We start from the raw sequence: 20,477 nt of genomic DNA on the forward strand, positions 1-20,477 counted from the left end.
GTTATTGCAACACCAGATCTTTAACTCTATTACAAAGCAATAGTAACAAAAACGGCATGGTATTGGTACCAAAATAGACAGGTAAATCAATGGTACAGAATAGAGCACATGGACACAAACCCAAATAAATACAATTTTCTCATACTAGACAAAGAGGCCAAAAATATGCAATGGAGTAAAGATACCCTGTTCAACAAATGGTGCTGGGAAAACTGGAAAACCATATGCAACAGAATGAAATTAAACCCCTATCTCTCACCCTGCACAAAACTCAACTCAAAATGGATCAAGGACCTCGGGATCAGACTAGCGACCCTGCATCTTATAGAAGAAAAAGTAGGTCCAAACCTTCAACTTGTTGGCTTAGGATCAGACTTCCTTAACAGGACTCCCATAGCCCAAGAAATAAAAGCTAGAATCAACAACTGGGATAGATTCAAACTAAAAAGCTTTCTCTCAGCAAAGGAAACTATCAGTAATGTGAAGAGAGAGCCTACAGGGTGGGAGAATATCTTCGCCACTCATACTCCAGATAGAGCACTAATTTCCAGATATATAAAGAACCCAAAAAACTCTACACCAAGAATACAAATAATCCAATCAATAAATGGGCTAAGGAAATGAACAGACACTTCACAGAAGAAGAACTACAAGCAATCAACAGATATATGAAAAAATGTTCACCATCTTTAGTGGTAAGAGAAAGCAAATCAAAACTACACTAAGATTCCATCTCACCCCAATTAGAATGGCAATTATCAAGAATACAAGCAACAATAGGTGTTGGAGAGGATGTGGGGAAAAAGGTACACTCATACATTGCTGATGGGGTTGCAAATTAGTGCAGCCACTCTGGAATGCAGTGTGCACATTCCTTAGAAAACTTGGGAATGGAACCACCATTTGACCCAGCTATCCCACTCCTTGGCCTATACACAAAGGACTTAAAATCAGCATACTACAGAGATACAGCCACATCAATGTTCATAGCTGCTCAATTCACCATAGCCAGATTGTGGCACCAACCTAGATGCCCTTCAGTTGATGAATGGATAAAGAAACTGTGGCATGTATATACAATGGAATATTACTCCGCCATGAAGAATAATAAAATTATGTCATTTGAAGGAAAATGGATGAAATTGGAGAATATCATGCTAAGTGAGATAAGCCAATCTCAAAAAACTAAAGGATGAATGATCTCGCTGATAAGCGGATCGGACATATAATGGGGGGTAGGAGGGGTTAGTGTTAAGGTTAGGGTTCTGTTTAGGGTTAGGGATAAGGTGGGTGGTAAGAATGGAGGAAGGAAGGACTGTATAGAGGGAAAAGAAGGGTCGGAGAGGTGGGGTGGAAGGGAAAAAACATAACAGAATGAATCAAACAACATTGCCCTATGTAAATTTAAGATTTTTAATAAAAAAAGAGAACAAGAGAGTAAAATAGGTAACCTGAAACAGATATTTCCCTATTTAAAAATTACACAAGTTATCATATACAACTGCATGTAAATAAATTCAAAATATGAAATAAAGTGGATAAAGTCCTTCAGTAACCAAAGGAGGTAAATTTCAACGCACTTCCAATGGTATTGCTTTTAGACTGAAGTCTGGATGGTTTATCAATTCCAAGAGGTGGGAAAATTGAATATGAAAATGCAGGAGTTTTTCTCATTTTCTGGATTCTTTTCCTAGACTTGTCACATTTCCAATGATTGACATGTCCTCTTTTCCTGCTTTGGGATTCAAATTAGATTATGTGTTTTTGTTAACTCCAGCCTTTGTTTTATTAACACACTTATTTAACAAACGTGTTTATTACCTTTATGTGTCCAACAGCATGCTGGAAACTGAAGGGCCTGTTAAGAAGAAGACGTGCTGTTGCAGGTACTCCATTTCCAACTGGAGTAAAAGCAAATAAAGAGAGGCATGTGGAATGTGCTACTGAAGGGTGTGAGCCGACTGCTCCAGAAGATAAGGCAAGGATTCATAATGCCTGAAGAGCATTACCCAGGACAAATGAGAATAAGAGAGCAGATTAGGGAGAACAGAACCTCTAAATGAGAGAGTGTTCCAAGACCCAGGAGGAAGAGCAAATATGAAGATCTAGAGATCCGTGTACTTACTTGCAGGTAGCTTGACTTTAAAGTACATATTGTAAAACCCTCCCCTCTAATATGCTTATTAACTATTAGATTTTCTTAATTATTTAGCTGCGATTTTCTCCCTTTGCTGGTCTTTAGAGCTGGTTGGTTTCTCCAGCCTGTGTTTTCTTTGACATCTGTGGTTTTTTTCCCTTGTGGCATATGGTGAAAAAGGAAACAGATTTACACTTTCCTCTTTGGCAGAAAAAGTCATTTTCTTTTTTGATTCTAAAATGAAAATATTACATAATGCATTATTTAAATAGAGTAAAAAATGTCCTTTTCCTTATCCATGATCCCCACTTCCAAGCTACTCAAATTTACTTAAATGTTGACTATCACTTGGCATGCAAGAATACTTCAGATCTCTCATCCCCCTCTCTAGAGAAATTTCTTTATTAACTCAAAGGTCACTATTACAATTATATCAACTCAAGGTCCAAAAGTTTACGTGTTCATTGATTCAAACAGTTGTCTTTCTTTTGTATGTCAAACAAGAGAACACATTTATGCTAGTCCTTTGCCTTGAAGAAGTTCATCTTATGGTCTGGCAACCCTCACAGTCCTCTCTACCCTCAGGAATGAGTTCGATTAAGAAAGAGTGCCAAGCCAACATAGCTATTGTACTACATGGTTTAGAGTATTTGCAACGTACAGGAGGGTCGTCAAGTTTTATAGAAACGAATAAAAAAGCAAAACTCACCATTTCAATGCTTTGCCACTGCTACTGTTAACAAGTGTAGAGTCTGAAAATAGAACTGTCATTGCTATTATTAGTATCTGAATATGTTTCTCTCTATTGACAGGTGGACAAAACATAATTTATGTTTTGCAAGCATTTCCTGTAATTTAATTGATCATTCAAAATGTGCTACATTGGCCTTGGGTTGCTAGTCAGAAAAATTACCCTGAAACTTATACTGCTCTGCCAAATATAAGATCTTCCAGGTGACCTAATGATATAATAGAGATTGACAGTTCTATTGCCCACATGTAAGAGAGTACCAATGAGAAAAACTTCTGTCTGGGTTCTTCTTACTGTATTTTACTGAAATATGGAGTCTGCCAGAGATTTTTTTATTATGGAGATCCTATTTGTTATTACTTGTCATCTGTGCTACAGTAATTTAGTCAGTAATCAAATAAGCCTGAAAGTCATTTTTATTTATGTATAAAATATGAATGTCTTAAGGAAGAAAGAATTTAAAAAATCACAAACTCTAGCTGGAGGTCTATAAGAAATCTATTCTTGTATGAAGCCATCTTTTATCTATTCTCGTTTTCTGATAAATTCCAGTGGTTTGATCATCAGCAGATAATTTTTCTACCTTCTTTCTACTGTCAGTTGCCTCTGTCTTCAGATCACCTCTGTTTTGGGAATTATTATTTCTCTCTTTAAATCACCCTAGTAAAAAAAAAAAAAAAAAAAATGCAGAGCCAAAAATGAATCCAAGGCATACAGACGGAAAAAAATTCATGATTTCTCAGAACTGTCCTTTGTTTTGCCATCAGTTTCATCCCTGACCTTGAACTGAAATCTCAAAGAAAAATGAAAGCTTCTACCTGATGATTAAAAACTCTGATGTGTTTTATACAAAACTTTCTGTTGGATAGCATTAGTAATGCCACTTAAAAGGGAAAAAAATGTTATGACAAAAAGTCATGTCATCGAAACAAATAAAGCAAGTTAAAAGAGCCAGGGAACAATATTTTCTTCAGGAAGGAGCAGTCTGTTTCATTTCCTATCACCAGTAAATGCAGAAGATAAACATTTGTCATTTTATTTACAAAGAAATGAGCATTTTATTTACTAAGAAATAAAAGAGAAAAATATTTCAGGTGAGCCTGAAGTTTTCTCATATAATAGTTTCTATAATATTTCAAACTATAAATTTTAATTTTTTCCTAACATAATAAGCTTTTGAATGCTAAATCAATAAGATTTTCTCTTATTCTCTCACTAAGAAAGCATATCATCAGAATACAGAACAGTGGAATGGTTCATTTGACTCTGCATAAACACTTCTGCTCTAGAGGAAAGAAAGGCCTTTCTTTGGTTTACAGGAACAAATATGAATGGAAATTAAATGTGAAAAAAGACCATCTGCAAAAAGGCCTGCTAGGGCAGCAGGCTCATTATTTTCTGAGCTAGTAAACTCTGGCATCTTCTAGAATCCAGTCACTTCCTATTATGCATACCATACGTTCAAGTCTGAACACCAGGCAGAAACCGGAAGCTGGGAGATGCCTGCAAAAAAGAACTTATGCATGGAAAATCTGTGGTTTTTAGGGTTCCATCTAGTATTCTATCTCCCTGATTTTGGAAAAGCTGGCAAATCCTTTGGAGGGTACCTCTTACCATGACTGCATACTGAAAATGTAGATGACTAATATGCTCACTAGAAAAAACCTGGACTGTCAGTCTCCTGCACTTGTCTGCCAGAGCCTTGAAATTAGGTCAAGGCTGCCAGGGAAAATTCCTTCTCTCATGGTAGGCTGCATGAACATGTAAACAGATCCAGACAGACCCTGACCTCCTGAAGTACCCCAAATAGGGGAAATGATATGCACTGTTAGAATTGTGTCAACTCATGGTTGCAAGAGCTTCCAATATGGAACCAAGAGACATAGTTCCAAGCTCCACACCTCGCTTCCCTTCCTGTCCTTGAAAAGAAACAAAAGGGAATAAACCTCCTTTCTAATTTTGGCAGCTATTTTCTGAACCTACTAGAATATTTAAAGTTTAAGTTTAGGATATCTCTTAATGAGAACCACTGCTGACAGTTTTAAAACATACTAAGTTTTAGGATTCTATCTTTTTGTAAGGGATTAAGTTTCTGAAAGAGAGACTCTGTGTGTGTGTGTGTGTGTGTGTGTGTGTGTGTATGTGTGTGTATGTGTAACATGCATAAGGTATGGTTTATAATACTTGTGCTTTACTATGTTCAAAATAAAGAATTATAGTTTTAAGTAGTAAAACTGAAAAGAAATGTTAAGTGCTTTGCTAAAACTTCACAGGCTTTAATGATTAAATAAAGTCTTTTATTTCTAAATTAATAATAATGAGAGAACTTAAAGCTGATTTTTTTTTCCTTTGAAAAAGAGAATCAATGTATAATTGTGGAAAGAAAAGGTTTAGGATCAAGCATTAAATTCTGCTTTTATTATTTATTTAATTTTTAACCTTAGGTATCAATTTGTTCATCTATAGAATAATTAGGTATAAATATTTAGAAATAAATGATTTGTAGGCTTTCTTCTACCTGTAAAGGATATTTTGGATATTTACCTTCTACCTATAAAGGATATTTAGGATATTTTGCCTGAAAATAATAAGAGGCTAGGTGTTGTGGTGCATGCCTGGAATCCTAGTGACTTGGGAGGCTGAGGCAAGAGGATCACAAGTTCAAGGTCAGCCTTGGAAACTTAGCAATACCCTGTGTCAAAAAAATAAAAGGGGCTGGGAGTGTAGTTGGGTGATAGAATCCCCCTGAGTTCATACCCCAGTAAACCCCCCCCCCAAAAAAAAAGGAAGGAAGGAAAATAAATATCCTAGAATTTGGATAGACTACTAATTCATAAACTTCATCAATGACAGTTAAATATGGCCTTGCAAACTATATAAGGCAGTCAAATCAAGTTAAAATTTAGATTTAGACACCCTATCTTTGATCATGATAACTTTTTGCACTTGTTTCTTATGCACAGTGGTAAAGCAACTATCAAAGGGAGAGAAACAATTCCTTTAGATCAGGAAAGGGTCCTTGCATTCCTCAGAGCTGAGAAACTGTTGAATACATAAGTATTTACAATGATTAGGACCACAAATTATAAATCTGAAAATTTGCATGACAAATAAAACATAAAATTCTGATTGAGACTTTGGGTGATCACAGTTCTATGAATTGACATGTTTTCATTTAAGTCCATGGTTTGCAGAAATGTCACAACAACCTAAACCTATTCATTTTAAATTCCAGCCCACTGTGCAATTTTATTAGAGTCTCTGGAGTTAATCCTATAGAGACTGATAAAAAAAAAAAAAAAACTTTAATGTTCAGTTTGACTTATTAGACGATAGTGACTCAGAAAGAACTGTTTATATGTGAAATAATTATCCATAGACTATACATTGACATTCACAGCCTAAAGAGAATTTCTGAACTTCCCTAAAAATAGATTTTCAGTTTTGCTATTTTTTGTATATTGTCCCTCAACAAAATTACTAAATGTCAACTATAGTGACATGGTGCTTTTTTATTCTTCTAAAGCCTTTGAATAAAATTGGAAAACAAAGGGTAGAAGTCTATCCTATTTCACATGGAACATTTAGATTTAGATCTAAACAGATTTAGAGCTACATTTACCTAGATTTCTACTACTTTCCTACTGCGTTTGTTAAAGACCATGACTTGTCCCAATTATCAAAGACCATTGATTGCTGTGAATACCTCAAACTTCTCTAGTTCATGTGGTTTTCAAGGAGGGGTTTGCAAAGTTCTCCTCCCCCTTCTTCCTCTCTTCCCTGATCACACTTGTGCAAACTCCCTTTCTCCAGAAGCAGAGATCCTGAATACCTACAGCAGGCTCTGTTTTCAGGGGTGATGGTTGGGGTGGCTTGGGTTGACAATGATTCCAGAATGTGTGGTGAAGAGGGAGAACTGAGAAGAACATCTGAGAATCAAGTCAGAATTGGAAACCATAGAGAAATGAATTATTCCTGAAGTGTTGGGAGGAAGTGAAACCATTAAAATTCACTGAAATCAACCAATGGATACAAGTTCTAAAAAGATAAAGCCTCAGAAAATGTAAGGGTTGATCAGTGATTATGACTTTGCAGATAGATAGGAACAAGAAGTTCTGGTGGACTGTGGTACAACAGGGAGACCACAGAGAACTGCGATGTACTGTACATTTCAAAAACCAAGAAGAAAGGATTTTGAGTTTTTACCAAAAAGGAATGATAAATGGGTAAGGAGATAGATATGTTTGACCTGTTTTAAACATCATATAATGTATACATGTAATGAAAGATCACATGATAACTTATTAATAACTTATGATTTTATATATCAGTTAAAATAAATTTAATTTTAAAAAGCAAAAAAAAAATTAATAAAATTTTTAAAATGTCCCTGGGGAGATGTTGATCAAAGAATAACCTTCAGTTGTAGTTTTTTCCCTATCATTTATATAATTTCATGTCTTATAATTTGTCTGCTTCTGACAACAAATGACAAGATCTATTTACCCAGATGACCTTGCTATCCAGGACCCACTCTGCCTGGGAGCATAATGCAGAGAGTGAATATAGTTATTAATATTTTATTTTAAACATCTCTCACAGTGGGCTTAAGGAAAAATTGAAGAAATAAGAAGTAGATGTTAGCAAGGATTTGGGATTCATAGCTGTTGGGATGCCCATAAGCTAAGACAGCTGTTTTAGGACTCCATGCCACTTTCCAAGTATTTTATAGTTCTGGTATCAGACTCTGTTGTCATTCCTCAATATCTCAGATGAGAACATAGTGACCTACTGAACTTAGTGACATATCAAATCTGGCAAAAACAGCTCACATGTCAAGTGACAGAACTAGGGCATAAAAAAAAGGTACATGGACTGAATGAAATAAACAGGAGAAATATAATAAGGATCAATATTAATTTTATATGTGAGTCCAGATGTTGTTTACAAAATTAGCAGATAAAAATAGACAATGGAAAACAGCAGATAATTGTAAAAATGAATATTTAAGCTATCAATCATAATCTTGTGTGTTCTCCCCGCCCAAAGTACAACTTTTCCCTATGTTACAGATATGACTTTACTCCTCTGCTCAGAACTGCATGCTAAGCAATGGATGGTTAAGACAAGAAAGAAGTGTTCCCAGGTGATTCCATGAGGAATGAATCATTGATGAGTCAAGAGTCTTTCTTGAACATTAAGGATATCCTTGGTGACATCAAAGCATTTAAGAATCAGAGGAAGAGAACACACTTGTGATCTGTTCAGTTTGAAAGAGAATAGTATATATTGGTCGACTAAGACCTTTTGTGATTAGCTCTCTCTGGTGTCTAATACATGCAATGGTATTTCATTTCACTGGGTGGACATTTCCTTTGAACAACCTGAATGCTTCGTAGTGCTAGTGAATCACGAGTGTGTGTAAAATAACTGTGAAACTCTTTCTCTTCTCTCTGTCTCTCTCTCTCTTTGATCTTTTTCTCCTTGTCCTTCTACTCCTTCAAAAACTCCCTCAAAATTGTAGAAAATATTCACAGTTAGGAATACAGAGAAAAAGATTCTAGCTATTTTTACCCTCGATTCAAACTTGTTGAAGACTTCAAGAGATGGAAATAAGAAATAGAAGAGAGCTAGGATCTATTTCCTTGCTTGTAAACAGAAACAATAATAGCAAGCATCACAAAAAAGCAATGATGACTCAAATAGGGTTGTGTGGTGTGTAAAACCCTTTATTACCCAGATGGCCAAAATTTAGAGTGAATCAGTCACAGAACAGGAAGTTAGGAAATCATACCTTCTCGAGTATGAAAGGATGCACAGTTCCTGTCAATTATGATAACTACATTTAAAATTTTGATTTTCACACAATTGTGACTTTAAGAATCTAAAAATCCTTTGGTATACTTTATGCCATTTACTTCTACTTCCTGTGTATCCCTAACCTTTAAACTATAATTGAAAAGGTTACAGTGAAACATAACTTTCATTCTTAAAATTCAAAAGTAAAGTATCTCGCAACTAACTTGAAATTGCTATATATTTAATTTGCTATTGCTTCTCTCTGTACTCCCCCATCAAAGTTCTTGAAAAGCAATCACCCTATAAACTCATATGTATAAAATATCTGGTTGTTGGCTTGGATCCACAAGCCTGTTAACAGCTCTCTTCCCAGGTGTGTAACTAGGACCTAGATATCTTCACCAGCATTTTTTTGCTTGGACCTAAGTTTTATCGAATTTGTACATCTTCCTGTGTTTCCAATTCATGAGCATTATTAGAAATACAACACAAGACAAAAAGAGAAATGAAGCAAATTTGCATCATGTCTTTCTTCAGGAGACTTAAAAGGGAGACATTTCTGAGAGGTGAAGCTCAGTTCCTTTGCCTCTACCTGGGAAGAAGCATGTATATTCTCTTGCAGAAAGTAGACATCATTTTGACTTTTGAACATCATGTTACACATAAAAATGGCAAACTTAACCCCTTTGATCCAGTCCAGTCTTGGACACAGTGTTAAACTACAGTAAGGTGGTACATTAATGAACATTAGGGAAAATGGAAATTGATGTCAAAAACATATCCAATCAGTGATAACTGATGTGACCATAAAATCTAGTGTTAAATAACCAGGTAGTCAAGATATGTTCTAGTCTCTATAAAGTTGAATGAAGGAAATTACTAGGCATATAACACTTCTTTCTTAGAGATAATTGTATTTGGTGAAAGGAAATAATGTTGAAATGTTTGAGTCTAATTTTAATTGCTTACTATATCTTAGAATGAAAAAGAGGAAAAACACTGTTTATTGCACTTATACTTTCTGATAATATCAAATACATTATTATATAGGAGTTTTAGGTATAAAACCAAAGAGCACAGTAATTTTTTAAAGCATTAAAAATGAGGTTCTTAAAGCAATAGTAACCAAATTAGTATAATTCCAGAATGCATTTGACAATAATGAATCTGCTGTAAAAGAAATCAGGAAAACAACTCTAGTCATAATTGTCTCAAAAATATCTATAATAAAACTAATCAAGGTGAAAGGCCTCAACAATGAAAATTATAAGAACACTGAAGAAAGAAATTGAAGAAGATACTGGGAGATGGAAAGATCTCCCATGTTCATGTATAGGCAGAATTAATATTATCCAAACAGCCACATTATCAAAACCAATATGTGAATTCAATGCAATCCCCTTCAAAATACAAGTGACATTCTTCACATAACTAGAAAAGAGTCCTAAAGTTCATATGGAAGAATAAAGGACCCAGAATAACCAAAACATTTCTGAGCAAAAAGAGTAACATGGGAATTATTACAATACTGGTATAGTAAATTCAAATTATACAAGATTCATAGTAATAAAACAGCATGGTACTGGCATCAGAACATACACATTGACCGACTGAATCAAAAACATGGAAATTAACCCACACAGATACAGATATAGTAATCTGACAAAGTCGCCAGAAACATGTGTTAGAGAAAAGGTAGTATTCTTAACAAATGATCCTGGGAAAACTGAATATCTGTAAGTGGAAGAATGAAACTAGATTCCTATGTCTCATCCTGTACAAAAGTCAATTCAATGTAGATCAATGGCCTGGAAATTAGACCAGAGACTTTATAACTGGTGTAAGAAAACATAGGGGTGACATACAGACAGAGGCAATGACTGCCTCAATAGGAATGCTCAGGAAATAATACCAAAAATTAATAAATATAATGGTTTCAAGTTAAAAAGCTTGTGTACTGTTAAGAAAGCATGAGTTTCACGAAATACCTCACAGAATGGGAGAAAATCTTTGCTAGCTATTTTTCCAGACGATTAATATCCAGAATATTTACAGAACTCAAAAAACTTATCACCATAAAACAAATGATTCAATCAATAAATGGGCAAATGAACCAAACAGATATCTCTCAAAAGAAATGCAAATGCACAAAAAAATATAAAAACTGTTTAGCATCTTTAACAATGAGGAAATTCAGCCTTGAGATTTCATGTCACTCAAATTTAATGACAGTTAAGAATACAAGTAATAACAAATGCTGGAGAAGATGTAGAGGAAAAGGAAAACTTATATACTGTTAGTGGGATTGTAAGTTAGTACAACCACTGTGGAAATCAGTAGAGAGGTTCCTCAAAAGACTAAGAATGGAACCACCATATGTAACCCATCTATACCACTCCTTGGTATTTTTTCATAAGTATTAATACCAGCATTCTACAAAAATACATGCATATGCATCTCTATAGTAGTGTGATTCACAATAATAAAGTTAGGGAACCAGGCCAGGTGTTCATCAATAGATGAATGGATATAGAAAATGTGGCATATTTACACCTAAGGAATTAAGTTCATTAGGCTGATACCACTCCTACTGCTTCTCCTGTTCATCATTTAAAGATTCCTATAGAAAAAGCCAGATACACTTCTTCTCCCTTTGAGTGTATACCCTGCTCTATTGTTTGCTTTCCTAATAAATCGCCTTGCTTTCCTAAATTTGTCTCTGCTGGGCCTCTTTGGACACACCTGAGATTCCTTTCTGTGGTATGTCCAGAACCTGCCAGGGCTGAGCTCTTGTGGCCCCCTTCTCATTTCTGGGGATCTTCCATTGAGAGAAGTGTACAGATATATCTATATCTATATAGTGTGTGTGTATAGATAGATAGATAGATAGACAGACAGACAGACAGACAGACAGACAGACAGATAGATAGATAGATAGATAGATACAGAGATACAGAAATACAAAGATAGGTAGATAGATAGATCTCCTCATGAAAATAGAAGGGAAACCAGTAGACAAAAGGATCAGGAAGAGGGAGTATGGGAGGAACATGGGAGGTTCTAAGGATAAATTGATCAAATTATGTGCATGTATGAATATGTCACAATGTATCCCATTGTTAGGTATAATCACAATGCACTGATGAAAAAAAGAACATATTCTCATTAACTTAAACAGTAGTCATTAAATTTTTTGATCTCACATTCCTTTCACACATTTAAAAATTTCTGAGACCCTCTAAGGTCTTTGTTTATGTGTGCTATATACACTGACAATTACTATATTAGAAATTAAAACAAAATTTAAAAACACAAGTCATTTGAAATATTATACCTACTATATGTTAATGAAATAATAGATTTATTTAAAACTATATTTTCTGAAATCAAAAGTAGTGAAAGAATGGTAATATTTTATATTTTTAACTCTTTTAATTTATGGCCTTATAAGAAGACAATTGGATCCTTATATCTACTTTGCATTTAAAAGGCTGCAATGTTTTATGCCATACAGTCTCCAGAATCTTCAAGTAAACAGTGAAAGGCAAATGTCTTAATATTACTTTGAAAATAGTTTTGACCTTGCAGACTTCATTAAAGATTCACAGGGATCTCAGGGGATCCTGCACAATGTTTTGAGAACCACTGGAACAGAGAGTGAAATTAAATACATGAGACCACGGTTTTAAGTATTAGGACCTAAATGATTAAAACATTTTAAAACATATCCAAACATTAGAACACTGTGCAACATTTCAACAAATCTAGTTTATCAATTTTTCTTCAGATTTCTCTAGCATCTTACAAAAAAATATAACTCTTTGTTCCAAACCCACTCCATTTTATCTTTCTTTAGAGGCAAAGTGTGAGGATCTCTTTTAAAATGTCAAATTTTCTTGGACTTCTGTAGTTGCAAATTAAATATTTAGTAGGAAATATGTGGCAAAATATGCTGTGAATTATGCATCACTTTCATAAATAGATTTTATCAATCATAACATCACCTCAGGCTATTGAAAAACAATGTATAAAAAAGATGTTAACTTGGAATTTGTGCAGTGCACCGAGCACAGATGTATTTTCCGAAAACTTGTAATTCTACAGTTCCCTAGGGGTTCATGTTCACTGTGTTAGAAATCTTTGAACTAAATGATCCCTAAGATACTTGCTAGAACACAAACACACACGCACAGACACAATCTCCAATATTACTTTAATCCTGAAAAATTAAAGCTGCCTTGGACTTTATGAGAAAATTTGATGCATAAATTCTTTAGAAGAGGGGTATGACAACACAGTTATCACCAAATTACACGTTACAACTCCATAAGCCTAGTGATCTAACACTGGTGGCCTTCATCTATATCTCAACAGAAAATTTGCCAAAGAGCTAAAGAAAGATACATATTACTAAGATGCATTAACATGGGAAATACCAAAACAGGATAGAAAGAAAATGATAGTATTACCCATGTTTTATACTTGAACAAAGAAAAATTAATTGATGGAGACTTTCTTTCTTAGAAAATATTTAATTTCTTTTTGTCAATTTGTAAGTCTAATAAGTCATAGATTGCCCCCTTTCATTTTCCATTACTAGATTGTGGATACAAATCTTTCCTCTGCCTGTGGCAATTACCATGTTTGGAAACATATTCAGTTTTTTTTTTTTAATTTAATTATCACAGAACAAATATCAAAAAGAGTCATGTTAATACCCATAAAATGAAAACCAAAAATGACCTGACCTCAAGGTTTCAGACATAAAGACACAGGTAAATGTAAACCTCCTATATGCACAACAATGAGCTAGGTGTTAGTAGGAGCATAAAATGGTATATTAAAAACTCTCTGCAAAGAATTTAAATTACAATTAAGGAGATAAACATAAATAGAAATGCAGCATAGTTTGTAATTTGTAGAGGGAAACTTATATAATAAAATTTATCACTGTTTATAATTCATAAAACTAAAAGGATAATTCATCTTATATATAGCATGTGTAAGATAATTTGTAAGAATACAAATTACTACACACATAAAAATTAAATAAGTGATCCAGTAATTACAAAAGAAAGGAGAGCAAGAAGAGGGATTACTTCCCCCAACAGTAAGAAAGACTTCAAGAAAGGGGTGGGGGCACCTCTGCTGGTGCTCAGGGATGAGTACTACCTGGAGAGTCAAGAGTAGTCAGTTTGAGGAACACACATAATCAACAAGGAGAGGCTTTCCACAGCCATTTCTCTGAATTATGTGCACTTCTTGTCAGACTGTGAGGGTCCAAAGGTGAACTGTGGTCTTCCAACTAGGTGGGCAGATACCTGGAGTCTTAAGTTCTCCTCAGTCAGGAAGCAGACCTGATCCATGGCAATTCTCACCAAGGTTCATACAGCGAAGTGTACAAATCTACACTTTGCTTCGGTTTGCTGAATTGTGAAGTTCAGAAACAGCCTACTCATCCATCAATAAGTTGTGAATGAAGACTAACATGCATATGAAATGATGTGGCTAGAACAAAGAACCAAGCCGAACAAATCCCAGGACTCAGTCTGCTAAGGGAGTGAACAAAAAACAAGCAAACAAGCAAATAAATAAGCTGTAGATTTTAATAAGTGCTTCTGGACTAAAACAGTACACTATGAGAGCCAATAATAAGAGGAGGCTTTTGACTGATTTTCTACTTAACTTTTTATTATAAAATAAATCAGAATGTCAGCATCTTGGAACCTGCTCCTTGTCCATCAATGCCCAGTGATTATATCCAAAAGACTTTTCAGATTCATGAAGATTTTGGCTGCACCATGTACCATTGGATTTAAGTCTGTGTCTTAAACAGACTGTTATTTCTTTCATTACATATTATATCTATTTTCTTATTTGGTGGATAGTATACTAAATTGGGTTTCCAAAGCAATTCTGGTGACACTTGTTACCTAGTGTTATTTTTCAGATCATTTGTTTTCTGAAACAGAATAACCTGATATTTTTAGATGTGAAATCATTCGCTGGTTGATTCAATTTTTGATATAACTGGAGATAGTGGGATATTGAATTATGGGAGACTTTGGCAGTCTTACTTACAAGTGTACATACACAATTATGAATTGGTTAACTTTAGTAACAGCTTGTTAACACTTGAAGATCCTGGTATTAGTTATCCTCTTAATGAAAATTTGCTTCCAAATTTGAAGCTGGAAATTCACAGGAAAGAATGTTTGGGAACAAAAGTCTGTTGTTAAATAACCCAATCAATAAATGGGCAAAGGAACTGAACAAATATTTCACAGAAGAAGTCATATATTCTACTGTCATGTGTAATTAAAAAATTTTTCAACATCACTAGCAATTAGAGAAATGCAAAATAAAATTACACTGAGATTCCATTTTACTTCAGTCATAATGACAATTATCAAGATTAATATTATTCCAAATTTGTATTACTCTCAAGAGCAAGAGATCATAATCCTTCATCAAGGACTTACATATGCATTTCCTAAGAAGAAATGATATGTCTTCATCATACTATGATTTCAAAAGTTCAGAAAATTTACCATTAATATAATTTTATAATATATAGTCCATATTGAAATTTTATTAATTTTCTCAATAATGTCCTTTATAAAAACTTCTTTTTTTCAGCTTAGGATCATGCACATCATGTACTTGCCTTGTGTGTTTATTATCCTTCAATCTGACCATTCCTTAGCCTTTGTCCTTTATGACACTGACATTTTGAAGAGGTATCCTTCAATTTGAGATCTGTCTGATCTCGCCTAGTCAGACTTAGATTATGTACTTTTTTAAGTTCAAGAGTGGCACTGTGTCTTTCTCAATGAATTCCATCTCAAGGTATCTAATAATATTTCTCCCCATTTTTCAACAATACTTTGATCCAGATTTTTCAATTGCAGGAATTCTTTTCCTTTATCCATTACTCAACATCTTTGGAACTATGTAAATATCATGTTCCTTAACGAACTCTTATCAAATGATTTTAGCTTCCATTGATGATTATTGTCTGAAGCAGTTATTAGTACAGTGGTTTTAGAATGGTATTTTTCTAAATATTCTTAATTTGTTTATATTCTTGAAGAGAATGATGTTTTTCTCAGTACATTTAATTTGTTTACAATTAAATGTAATGGGTTGTTTACGTTCTTAAAAAGAAGAGTGTTCTTATTTACTTTGGAACTTAAGTTGTAGGACTATTTAGTTTGAGTGAGCAGGGAAAGCTCACCGAGGATAAGATGTGAACTGAAGGATCAAAATGGTTCAGGAAATAGCATTCTGAGCACAGGAACTGAAAGTGTGAATATTCTTTTCTGCCCCAAATTTTGCAACAGAGCTCTAATTAAACTATCTGTAAATTAAACACCTCAGAAAGAAGCTGTAGAAAATCTTTTTTTTACAAAGCTTTATTTAAACAGTTGATTAATTGAAAGCTAACCAATTTTTCTGAGATAACAATCCATGATCATTTGCTCAGGACAATCCCAATTTACATCTACGTCTCTAGAATCAAAATTGGACCTCTTTCCCCCAACCCAGCGTCCTATTTTGAGTGATAATTATTATGATTACCTTTGACCACAGATTCTAAGAAAGAAAGAAGTTCTGTGTCTGCTAAAAGGGGATGTGGTTATACCAATAATATACTAGTACCAAACCACAGTTACTCAATATATTTTTGTTGTTGTTGTTTTCTGAAAATAGGATAGTCACCCTCCCCACTTAGTTCTTCATTGTATTATTTGCTAAGTCTTACATCATAATGTGTCTTAAACAGACTGTTATTTCTTTCATTACATATTATATCTATTTTCTTATTTGGTGGATAGTATACTAAATGCCAGCTTCATTTATGTGAGTAAACCATCTATTCCATAAAGCCAGCCATGTTTACCTTATATATAGAAAAATACCTACCTTGAAAAACAGAATAAAAAAGAGTCTGAAACTAATGTAAAAGAATAGCCTAAAAGATATGTTCAATTGTTTTCTTCTGGAATAGCATTCTCTGAATTTTATTCCAATATAACATCACGATATTAGATAGCTATAAACTTAGTGAGTTTGTCAGTTTTTCATCACTATAACAAATACTTGAGATAATCAACTTATAAAGAGGGAAGGCTTATTTTAGCTCACAGTTTTGTAGGGTTTAGTCCACGATCAGTTGACCCCATTGTATAGGGCAGAGCAAAATTGCTCACCTCATCACCTGGAAGAGAAAAAAAGAGGGCTGGTAAAGTCAGGGTCCCATGATTCCCTTCAAGGGCATGAACCCAGTGGTCTAACTTCCTTCCACTATGCCCCGCCTCAAATACTCCATCACCTCCCAGTAATGTTACCCGAACCCAATGCTTAACACATGGGTCTTTCGAGGACAATTACCCAAACCGTAGCACATGCAATGGGTTGCTTTACAGTGCATTGAAACTACCATGGTTCAATTGTGATTTAATCTTTTCTTCTTGATTTGCTTTTGAAGCAGCCCAGAACCCCTCCCCCACCCCTGCACCCAGAAGACCTTTGCCATAATTAAGTTTCTCGCCTCAGAAAGATTTTTACAAAGAATATCAGCAGGCAGGGTGTCTGCCGAAGTCATTGTGGTTTGAAGCTTCCTCTTTCTTGAAAATGCCAGGTTTGCACACAAAAGACTTGATAGATAGAGTTGAGTCTGCAAGCCTGTTGTACAAAAAGATATTATCTCTGTTTTCTTGATTAAAAAAAACAAAAACAAAAACAAAAACTTCTGAAACCTGTGTCTGGTCTAGGGGATGGAAGACAGAGCACTTGCCATGTTAACCTCCAAGCCAACCACCACCTCTCATGTATAAAGTTCAAAGAATTTCCAAAATTTCAGTCCAGAGAATGTTTCAGGTACAAGTCACACTCTGGACCTACCAGCTGCAACCAATAAACCTGCTTCCTGAAAATTCCTTGGGTATCCAGCCTCTTCTGTCCTATTTCACTTTAGGATTGGCATGAGGAATGCCTGTATGAACAGGGTCAGTTTAATGACCTCCAAGTCTTCTGTAAAAGTATGATTAAAGTTATATCCTTTATAAGAACATGACATCTGTTATATCTTTGGATCAGCTAATAAGTCTACCTTCTTAGTGAGTTCACATGCCTTCTCTTATTAACTAATGAGATTAGTGTAGCTTAATGTCTCTTCCCTTTTATTTTAACTATTACAAAATTCAGAGAAAAGTTTTAGTTTCAATGGTAGATATGTCCCCTGGTCAGTGTTGTGAGTATTTTCCCTTCTTTCCCCTATTTCACAGTCTCCTCATTAGTTGTCTCTAAATATTGTAGTATTTGTTGTAAAAATCTTTCTTGCAAATAATCATGTATGGGTATGTGAATGATAAATGAATTTGCACTTCAAATTTTCACCTCTTGATGAGCTTATTGCAACTGAAATGAAAATATTTGTAATGTTACTAATGTACAATATAAAAATTAAAAACTATTAGATAAAATTATTAATAGGTAACTAGATAAACTTGGTATATTAAATTATGATCAGATTGCAAGCTTTTTGTTTTGAAATTGGTATATCATTGAGAGAGTAAACACATGCCACAGAAATTCAGTTTAATAAACTATGTTATAGCATTATATATATATATATATATATATACATATATATGCAATATATTGAAAACTCTAAACTGCAGCAGCTATCTACACATGAGCAGGAACTTTTTCAATAAGAAACATTCTTGAAGAATTTTATCATTACTTTACATAGTGCCACAGGAAACAAGCACAGAGCAATGGTTTTATCTATTTCAAACATTAAAGTGTGCATAGAGACTTACTGACCTGTGCCACAGGTTAGTAAACAAAAGAATCCCATGTAAATGAAGCACTTATACAGTAGTAACTGTGACTGAATCTCAGAGGAGCAGCAGTTGCTGTGGGCAACTTTCTTCTAATTGAGTGAGACCAAGCGGGCAAAGCCATTCAGCAATCATGACCCTAGACTTTAGTCACTTCTGAAGGGATCTCAAGAGACAGAACCAAACAAATTAGAGCATGGAAAAAAACTTCATGCAAAACCATTTTAATTTAGGATGAGTTCAAGTACTAATTAAAGGCTCTGTGATAAGAAAAGGAACCAGAGCAGCAGACAAGTTTGGACTTCTCAACTCAGAGACCTTGAGACAAGCTTACTGCGGTGAGCCTGGTCCAGAAACTTCAGACCCAGAAAGGCTTTCTGGGAGTGAAAACTCCTTAGCCTGGGTAAAGAGAAGTAAAGAGTAGCTTAACTAGAAACTAGTAACACTTGTTGTTCAGTTCAGGTACTGAGACAAAGGCATTTGCTTCTTTAAACCTAATTTTGGGAGAGTGGTTCCTAAATTTTGCTGAACCTCAGAATTAATTACTATACTTTAAAAACTTTTGATACTGGATTCTACCCCAGATGGTCTTATTTAATTAGTGTGGGATAAGACATAGGTACTGATGGTTTTAAAGTCTCCCTCTGTGATTCCAGTGCGCAGTAAAGTTTGGAAGGCACTATTCTGGAGGAAAAAAACACCTGCCTTATTGCTGGGAGTCAACCTGCCCTTCCAGCATCCTGTAGCCTTGCCCTTGGGATTTGAGGGGCCCATCCACACTTTCACTAAGAGGGAAGCCCTATGCTCCACCCCACCACCTGGTCCATTTATTATATCTGTAAATTCCTTTACCTACTAAGGTCAACTTTTGACTTAGATTTCTTAAGGACTGAAATATCGAATGAAAGAAAACCTTTGCTACTATTCAGTAATAAATTTGGGAGACATTATATGAAAGAAAAAAATCGGTTCCACAACAATGCACAAGGACTTATAGAAGCATAACTTAGTAGTTAACTAAGATAGTAAAATATAGAAGCAACTGAATATTTTTAAAAAATGATAAATGGTTCTGTCAAGACATAGTAAAGAGACATAAGAGATTTAAAGTGTGTGTGTGGTGGGAGGCTGTCAAGGCATGAACCACAAATATAAATACACATAAAGAAAATAAGTACTCTTAAATTTGTTACCATTTGTAAGCAACAAGGTATCACAGCACAAAGCAGCATATTTCTATCTATGCTGTTTAAAAATATATATATCAACATTATTGGTGTGAGCAAAATTATACAGATTTGTTTATAGTAAAAACTCTTAGAATTAATCTTGATTTTTCTCATTCTTAAACAGGTAACAGCTCCTAACAAACTCTTCAAATGAAATGTGTACATGAAAGAAGAAAAACAAGTGTATGAAATACCCTAGACATTACCTTTTATCTGTCCTTGCCTTGAGTCTTCCCTGTGCCCAGATGATCTTTCACTCAAATCTGCTGAGCTCTATGGCAATCCTCAGATTGGCTTCACTGAGCCCTTTCTGTTGTCTTGTCCCCCCAACATCACTGTTGTGCTTATTGGCTTTCCAGCACTGTAGCCATAGTGTGTAGCAGAGGAAAGCTGTTCACCTCATGGCCAGGACACAAGAAGAAGAAGGAACTGGGGTCCCATGACCTATTTCAAAGGCACACTCCCAGGCACCTGAAGAACTCCCACAGGCTCCGCTTCTTAATGGTTCCACTACCTCCAAGGAGGTGCTGTGGGCAGGGAACTGAGCCTCCAACGTCTGGTCCTTTTGAGGACATTGAAAATCCAAACTACAGCAACTGTACACCAACTTTCTCCTTGTTGTGAAGGTCAAGATCCTGAACTATGGGTGCACTTACTTCTTTTCCATCTAATTTCTTTGTGTCTTCACTGATCATCCCCTTTCATGTTGT

The sequence above is a fragment of the Sciurus vulgaris genome (assembly GCF_902686455.1).
Source record: "Sciurus vulgaris genome assembly, chromosome: 8".
NCBI classification, from domain to species: domain Eukaryota; kingdom Metazoa; phylum Chordata; class Mammalia; order Rodentia; family Sciuridae; genus Sciurus; species Sciurus vulgaris.